A 9,467-nucleotide genomic window follows, 5' to 3' on the forward strand; every position below is an offset into this window, starting at 1 on the left:
TAAATATGCTTAATGAAGAACAAAAACAACATTGTCAAGCCATACTTGACAATCATTCTGCAACTGATTGTCTGTTGTTATTACATCATAAAGGATATCAGAAGTTTAATAACATGTGTTACTTCAATTTAAGTTATAATAGTAATTTTATTTCAAAAGACTTAGATTACCTTAAAGATATCATTAATAAGGTTGAACAAGATGATGGATTTTGGACTTGTTGGATTGGTTAACTTCATGTTTACTCAATTTAATCTGGGTCAAAAATATTCATAGGTGGATGTTTACTGATGTTGGAACTTGCTGTTGTCTATGTCTGCCCTATTTTTTGCCCCCACCAGCATTACGGAGATAAGTAATGTTATTTATTCAAAAGGCCTTTAAAAAGAGGGGAGGTATTATGTATTCTGACCTTGCAATAGACAGGAAAGTGTTGGAGTGATTGTAACTGGCACCCTGAGTCCCAAAATTGTAATGCCCAACAGTTTCTCCCTGAAGCTATTAAGACAACTCTACAGGTGCACTATCTAGTTTCTGTGGTAATGTCCTTAGGGAGAAGGGGCTCTATATTTGTATTAACTGTTCCTAATATTGGTTATCTAGCACTTGGGCTTAAAGAAAAACTGGGTTAGAATGTATTCATGATATCAGAAGGTATGTAATTTTGGAGTATTATATGTGCAGCTGTTAAGAGGGGTGGCCAGTTATTTTTTTTTTTCTTTTTTTTCCTTTTCACTGTGTGTGTCTCTCTCTTCTCTTTGCTTCTTTAAAAGTTTCCTTACAAGAAGATTTGAAACAGATCACGCTGGCCCTCAGAACAAAATGTAAGTTTTGATGGCTAATTTGAATAAACTGGGACATCACTAAAGAAGAAAACAGAGAACAAGGAATTTGAAAATGTGATAAATATAGGGCAGTATGTGTTCAATGATTACAATCAAAATAAATAAACCTAAGCTTCTGAAAATTTCTTCTGCTGGATAACTACTCTTTCAACATTTTTCAGTTTGGTTTTCTCCTTGACATTTGAATGACTCAACTGTGTCCCCTGCTATGTGTAGTCTACAATACTTTACATCACTAAATTATACTAGGTACTACTTATCTAAAGTTAAGGATGTGTAACACACAAATAAAGAGACAGATTAAGGAGTAAAATTATATATCTATAAATATATATATATATATATATATATATATATATATATATATATATAGAGAGAGAGAGAGAGAGAGAGAGAGAGAGAGAGAAATATCTGTACTAAAAATGCCCTTTTTCTTTGAAACATAAATCTGAAACTCATTTTTATAGAGAAGTTCCCAGAAGATACTCTGCAACAGAAGTAAATTAAATAATAATTAATAATTAATAATTTTAAAAGGAAATTAAACTTACCCAGGAAGGCCAAGTTTCTATAGTTCTCTAGCATCACATCTCTATATAAATTTTTCTGAGCAGGCTGAAGGCATTCCCACTCCTCTTCAGTAAAATCAATGGATATATCCATAAATGTTAACAGTTCCTAAAATAAGAATAGGTAAATAAATAACACATTGACTACAGGAATATTTGCACAGTCTGTAATGTAATTACAGTTGAAATTAGAGTTAGTAGACTATCATGTAGGTAGTGTTTTGTAACACAATGATACTATTATCTACTTCTGCAGAAAAAGTGATTTAATTTCAAAAAAGTATACATACTCCACATTTATGAAACACAATATAAAACTCACGCATTATCACAAAAATGTATATTTTGTAATTTTTTATATCTTGATCTAAATTATACATATTTTTCAGATGAGAAAATCATGGTAATTAAGAAAGGGAATCCTCAAATTTTAATTGTACAACCACTAATCAGAGATTTACTAATGTGTAGAATCTTATTTGTTATTTCTCTGATAGAACTGGCTATTCTGAATGTGTAGTGAGATCTCTAGTAATTCCAATATCAATGGTATAAGAGAAATTTTGAAATGTAACAAGGTAGACAGACCACTAAATGGAAATATTTAATAGTTTATGTAATTCAAACATTTTATGGTTTTTATGTATGTTATTAATATAAAAAAGCAACAATCCTGCTTAAATTTTCCTTTTTATAATTTTAACATTTTTCAACATACAAAATTGTATATATATATATATATATATATATATATATACAAACTTTGATCAATGTTTATATTGTATGATATTTATAATGGAATATACATATAGCTCTTCAAACAAATATAATTTTTTATTATTATTTTATTGGTTCTTTCTAATTCTACCTGACAGTAAAATCGATTTTATGGTATTATGCAAGCATGGGATATATCTTATCCTAATTAAAATCCTGATCTTGTTGGTGGCTACGATGGTAGGATTCACTCACAGATATATATCTTTTATATTTCTATCCTTGTCCCTTTTATTTATTTATTTACTTATTTTTGTTTACCATTGTGCAATCTACTGATCTTCTTTTCTTACCCTTCCCCACTTTATGAGCTTTAGATTTCACATATCAGCAATAACTTTCAACTTTTGGTTTTATAGAAATTGTTTGTGTTACTTAGCATAAAATCTCCAGATTTATCCATTTCCTGGCAAATGTCCTAAAGTCATTCTTCTTTACGGCCGATTCATACTTTATTGTGTATATAAGCAACAGTTTTTTATCCTGTCATCATTGAATGGACCCATTCATCATTGAATGGTTGGTTTTATAGCTTAGCTATTGTGAATTGTGCTGCTGTAAACATTAATGTGGATGTGTATGCTGATTTTATGTCCTTTGGGCATATACAGTACAGTCAAAAACTGGGTAAAATTGTGGTTCCATTTCTTTAACAATATCCATAGAGGTTATTATGTTTCACTTAGACCTCCATACAGCTGGAAAAATTGTAATTCATCTATACCTGAGGTGAAAATAAAACATACAAAAAATTAGTAAGCCAAAAAATGACTAGAATTTATTATCAAATTATCCATCCCAATAAAAAGAATAATTTAAAAACTAAAAATAAAGAAAGTCTTAAGCAAAAGAGCAAAATTAGAAGCTATTAAAGATAAACATAACAAAGAGTTACCAGTATCAATGTTGGTGCTTTTAAAAAGCAAATGAGCCCAGTCTAGTAATGGACAACTGTAGTTCCAGTGACTGAGGAGAATAAGAAAAAAGGATCATAAATTTTAATACAATATTATATATAATATTGTCATATATATATAATTGAGCAACTTAGTGAGGCACTTAGCAACTCAGCAATACTCTGTCTCTAAATAAAATATTAAAAAAGGACTGAGGATGTGGCTTTATTGTTAAGCACCCCTGGGTTTAATCTTCAGTACAAATTTTTTAAAAGCAGATACAACTTAAAAAGCACTAGCAAAATTGAAAATTCAACAAATAAAAATTATATCAATTATACAGTATATAATTACAAATATAGGCCTATATAATGATTTTTCACTTGATGGAAATACACCCTGGAAAATTTATCCTCAGAATCTTGTGCAATTTTCCAATTCTCTGAGTGCAATGACAGAATCTAGATGGTATAAACTCATACATGGATAAGATATTTGCTAGATACATGGTTGTACATAAAGTCTACTGCTGACCAAAATACCATGATGCCAAATGATTGATGTTATGAAGTAAAATGAATCAGAGTAAACCTCATAATAAAATAAATGGTGGAACTACAGAAAACACCAAAAACAAAATTCTTAAAACATGCTAGGATATTCGGAAAAGAGTGTGATAATAAAATGCTATTTTATCCCTTCACTCATAACACATAACAACATATTTTGACACATTAAATGCTGAATATAAGTTATTAATAAATAATACTTAAATATATAAGAAAGTAGAAAGCTCAAAAGTTTACATACAAAAGATAGGGTTCATATGGTGGTGCACACCTGAAATATCTACTATTCTGGAGTCTAAAGCATGAAGTTCAAAATTTAAGGCCAACTGAAGAAATTGAGCCAACCCCATCTGGAAATAAAGTTTAAAACACAGCTGAGAATATGCTCAGCATTAAGACACTTTGGTTGAATCCCTAATATCACAATAGAAAAATATATATATTTTTTGTTTTCAAAATTACACAATATAATACACTTAAACTTATGAATTACAAAATATTAATACAAAAAAATCTATTCATCAAATGATTACATTAAAAGCTGCAAAACTGACAAGTTAAAAAACCCTAATTTCCTCACATATAATCAAAGACATATAAGAAGAAAAAATACAACAGAATGCAAAAGAAAACCAGAAAATTCTTGAAGAGTCACTTTAAAAAGGATATATCTAAGTGTTCAATAATCACAAAAACTCAAAATCTTTAGAAGTTAAGTAACATTGAATAAAATTACATCATATAGATGAATTAAATAGTACTGATGAATATGTGGAATAAATGCATTCACAAAAAAGGAAAAATAATAATTTAAGCTTTTATTATCCATTTGTAGAAACTGTTTTGTAATCATATGTATAGGATACACCCATACAGGAAACAGAGAGTAAAATTACAACAAATGTACATGAGAATACAGCGACATTCTTCCAGAGTTGAAACCAAGGGGCATGGCTAAAGAGGAAGAAGTAATTATTAAATTTTGTAAAATGTAAATTCTAGGAGCTAGAATTTTTGTTGATGTATTATATCCAGTTTGACAAATACTATAAAATACCATGTATGTTTTATGCTGATGTCACATGAATGTTGCATTTCATATGCAAGTATGTTTACAAAAGGAATATGCAGTATTTGAGAAAATAAAAATACAGAAAAGAACATAAAAGACTCAAATATTCAACATATTTAAAAAGGATAAAACTATTATAAAAATGATCATTTTTTCCCAAGGTACCCTTTAATAATAACTGGTCATAATTTTACCATTCTTTACTTTTTGTTAAAGAAGAAATCAAAGAAAAAACTTCTAAAATTTTCCTGGAAAGATGAATGTATATAAAATTAGACAAGTACTCTCTCATACCTAAGAGCAAATGTACTAGTGATCATTACCTGACACTAATGCATGTTATAATACTACAACAATGTAGTAATTTTAAGATAAAGAAATCACAATAGAGAAAACTACATAGGACAGTTCATATGTATGCAAATATCTTTTTATTGTTAGCAATTATAAGTATATAAATCAAAACATATCAATAAAATATTTAATGTGAATGAATGCTACAATCCAACCTCAAGGTAGATGTTAGAATAAAAGGCATAGATTACAAAAGTGACTTGTGTGCAGAATGTGTGTGACACTGGAATTATACACAAGCATCAACCAAAGAGCAGATATAAAGAAAGATAATTTTAAAAAATAAAATAAAAATAAATAAAAGCAGAATATAAGCCTCCCTCCATTTATGGATACACCAAATAAATATATACTCCTGTTTTGAGTCCTTCTAAAAACTGTAAAGGAAATAGAGGCACACAAATTGGAAAACTAAAAAAAAAAATATATCGACCAAGAGATAAGTAGAATGCACTTGAAGATTTTGCTGATTTGAGCAATATGCAAAATTACTGGAACAAAATGTCCAAATCCAGTGTTAATATAAATAAACGAAGATTGGTTTGGGTTTGAAATATATTATTTAACTCTGAATTGCCTGTAGTTTAAATGCTAATTTATCTGTACACACAGAGGAAGGAATAAGATATAAATCAGTATTTACTCCAGGGGGGAAAAATAAGTGGTTTTCTACGGCCATGCAAGATCCATGGGCTTTATCCCATTAGACCAGAGTGAAAGAGGTGTTAAATCTTAAAGTAACCCCTTAATCCCTTAGAGGGATTTGCCAACATTCTCTAAAAATGCAAATAGCTGTTGCTGACAGTCGAACATTTATCTAGACAGTACCAAAAAATTAACAGGGAAATATAGGCCACCACTGAAAGCCAAAGTGGCAGTTTAGCACTTCCTGAGCTCTCTCACCCAGCTCACTTTGCTAATAACACCAGACCTAACCAATTCTTTCTGTAAGTAATTTGTCCCGATATTAATTTTTCAATTCAATGGACTACATCTGAAACCTCAAAGCATTGAAAGCACTGGTAACTGTGCAGGTGCAAATCTCCCTAGAACAAAAAGGAGTGTTTTCACATTGGTGTGCAAACACTATAATGGGCTAAAATCTCGAATATTAGTGAAGAAAAATTGTTACAATCACAGATCCCTCTTTATTTCTAAAATAGATGCACATCAATATTTTTCCAGTGAGCATAAGGCACACTGGAATCTAAAAAGCTTGCATCAGAATTTTAGTGGACCATCCAACTATAAGATTTTCTGCATGAACACAGCTGTTAGAATGGCTACTGTCAAAAAGTGGAATGGTAAGTAGTACTCCAATTATATGAATATGGAAGAAAGAAACACTGTGCTAGACTATAAAATTAGTGAAGACATTTAAAAAAATGGAAGTTGAGAGTTCTCTTAGTTATTTCTTTGAGAAACTAAGCTCTCTACATTTATACTGCTCTTGAACAAGAAAAGCCCCAAGTACTGATCTGGACTTATGAGAGGCATTAGATGTGCCAGCTGTTGAATCCTCATATTACATAGTTCTGAAACACAGTTCCAGGAAAATACCAGAGTAGGGAATGAGAATGCTCTCATATACATTCCACAAAAGAAAATCTGAGCATAAAGACACTCTGACAGGTTGTCTGCCTTTGGAGACACAAAGGAAGAATAGAAACACATGATTTTTCCAAGATAAAGTGATTCTTCTTTACTTTTCAATCATATAAAATGCTCATAAACAACAACAACAACAACAAATTTTGCTTTTGATTTTTTTCTATGGTAGTGGGGATTTGAAACATCAGCATGTTAATTCTGGGCTACATACCCAGCCATGTTTTAAAATTTTGAGACAGGTTTTTCTAATTGTCTAATTAGTCTACATAAATTCCTGATATTTATCCTGAAATTGCACTCTTACTGACTTAGCCACTTGAGTCTCTGGAATTAATATGCATGTATCATTGCACCCAGAGAGAAAAAAATACTTTAAAGTCTCATCCGGTTTTTGGTATAACAATTGCAAATACCATGTTCATTTGAAATACAATATGGGTAAAGTAACTGATAATACTGAAAAAATGTAACTGATAATACTGAAAAAGGGGGAAGTTGTCATTGAACAGGAAGCTAAAATTTTATATATAAATACAACTCACAATACTTGAACATAAATTTAAAATCACACTCAGCAACTGTTTGAAGATAAAAAAAAATTAAAAAGTACCAGGTATGTAGCTAAGTGGTACAGTACCTCTGGCTCAATCCAGAATACCACATTCTCCAAAAAGAAGGAGAATGAATTCAGGAGGAAAGAAAAACTGAGATATGTATAGAGTATCTCACCCCCCTCCTGGAGGAAAAAATACATGGAGTTGTGATTGTGATGATCTCCTCACTCCAGAATCCACAACACAATCTGAGAAGATTCACAAATATTGCCACAAATGTTCTCACATAGAATTTAAGGTAGGGGCTGAAGATATTCTATAGGATACTATAGGACTTCCAGTGTCTACTGTTAATATATGGTCCAGTTGACTGTCTCATCAAAATTAAGGGCTGACCTTTCTCAGGAAAAGATACAGGACTGCAGAAACCAAAAATTACACCAGGGATTCTAGCCAACAATTGCCAGTTCCCACCATAGTCAGTGCAGCCAGTTTCAACCAGACTCACCATCCAGTCTCAGGATTTCACTGCACACTCATCATTTACTGTATTTTTGGAACCATGTGTCCTCTCTATAAATCACAAAGTACCTATACAGGAGAAAAAATCAGGTTCACTGAACATAAGTGAGGAAGCCTAGAAATGGATACCCACTCTGGCAGACTTCACACTAGATGGTCAAAACTTCTCTTTACTGAATATGAGTAGATTGGACAATGCTTACATAAGGGGTCCTGATTAGACACAACTTATGTCTTCATATGCTCAATCTGAGCCTAGTGATTTTTTTGAGAGTCAGGAGATAACTTCAAATCTAGAAACAAATGATGTCAGAATTGTAGGGTCTTTTCTGTACATTTATTTATTTATTTATTCATTTATTTATTTTTCTTTTGAGGCTCTGGGAATTGAAATACAGATCCTCAGGCTGCAGCAAATTTAAGGCAAGGTATCCTTGGAGAAGTAAAATAAAGCCAACCCAGAAAAGCATTTGCATTTAAACTTGCATATGAGGCCTTTTGAATTTGTAGATTATATATGTAAATATATTATTTATTGATGGAAATAATACAGTGACAATCCTGTAAAATTTCAGTTAACTTCTCTGGTATGGAAATAGATTAAACATTAAAATTGTATGAGGTGGAAAGATAATTATTTTTTTAGAATTCATATAAAAATAGTAAAAATTGAATTTTATAGTATAACCCATAATTTCCACTATGTGAAAATTACCATTATGTATTTAAAATATTACTAATAAAGTATATGTATTTTTGGAACAGCACCCTCAAAACCATGTCAAGACTCAAGAAAATCTCAGTTCACAGAACCATATTTGAGAGTTGTGCTTGTCCTGAGTTCAGGAAGATGAAGGATTGATCACTTCTTTTTATGCTACAGGTGAAAGATACATTTATTTTTTAACCAATATTTCTCCTGAGATATAAAAAAAAAAAACTAGAGAGAAACTGCCTGAGTGAGGGCAAGAAGATTTAACCAGAAAGTGTATGGTGTGTGTGTGTGTGTGTGTGTGTGTGTGTGTGTGTGTGTGTATGTTTTTCCCCAGATCCAAAGATTTGAGTCTATTATTTAAATTGATTAATGGTATATTCCTTATTTGATGCCATGGCCTTAGACCCAATGGCCTGTCTATAACATTTTCTTTTTCTTCCTAGGATGAAACCCTCTTAAGAAAGTGGGCTTGAAATGAAGATGAATTGTGTGGCTATCATGATGTCATACACCTGTAATCCCAGGTAGGGGATTTGAAATTTTGCTTCTTTAAGAATATTACTAAAGCACAAGAAATAGAAACAAGAGTCACTAGATGGGATGAATTCAAACTGAAAATATTCTTCTCAGCAAAAGAAACAATCAGTGAGGTGAAAAGTGATAACAGAGAATAGGAGCAAATTTTACCACATGCACATCAAATAGAAACCTAATTTCCAGGATATATAAAGAACTTAAAAAAACTTAATACCAAAAAACAAATTTCCCAATCATTAAATGAAATGGGCTAAGGAACTGAAGAGACACACTTCTTAGAATATAAACAATCAATTGATAAAAAAAAAATGTTCAACATCTCTAGCAATTAAAGAATTGCAAATCAAAACTACTCCAATAAGAATGGCAATTATTAAAAATACAAGCAAAAATATATGTTGGTGAGGATGTGAGGAAAAAGGCCCACTGTTACACTGTTGGTAGGA

Source organism: Marmota flaviventris, chromosome 12 (genome assembly GCF_047511675.1).
Source record: "Marmota flaviventris isolate mMarFla1 chromosome 12, mMarFla1.hap1, whole genome shotgun sequence".
NCBI lineage: Eukaryota > Metazoa > Chordata > Mammalia > Rodentia > Sciuridae > Marmota > Marmota flaviventris.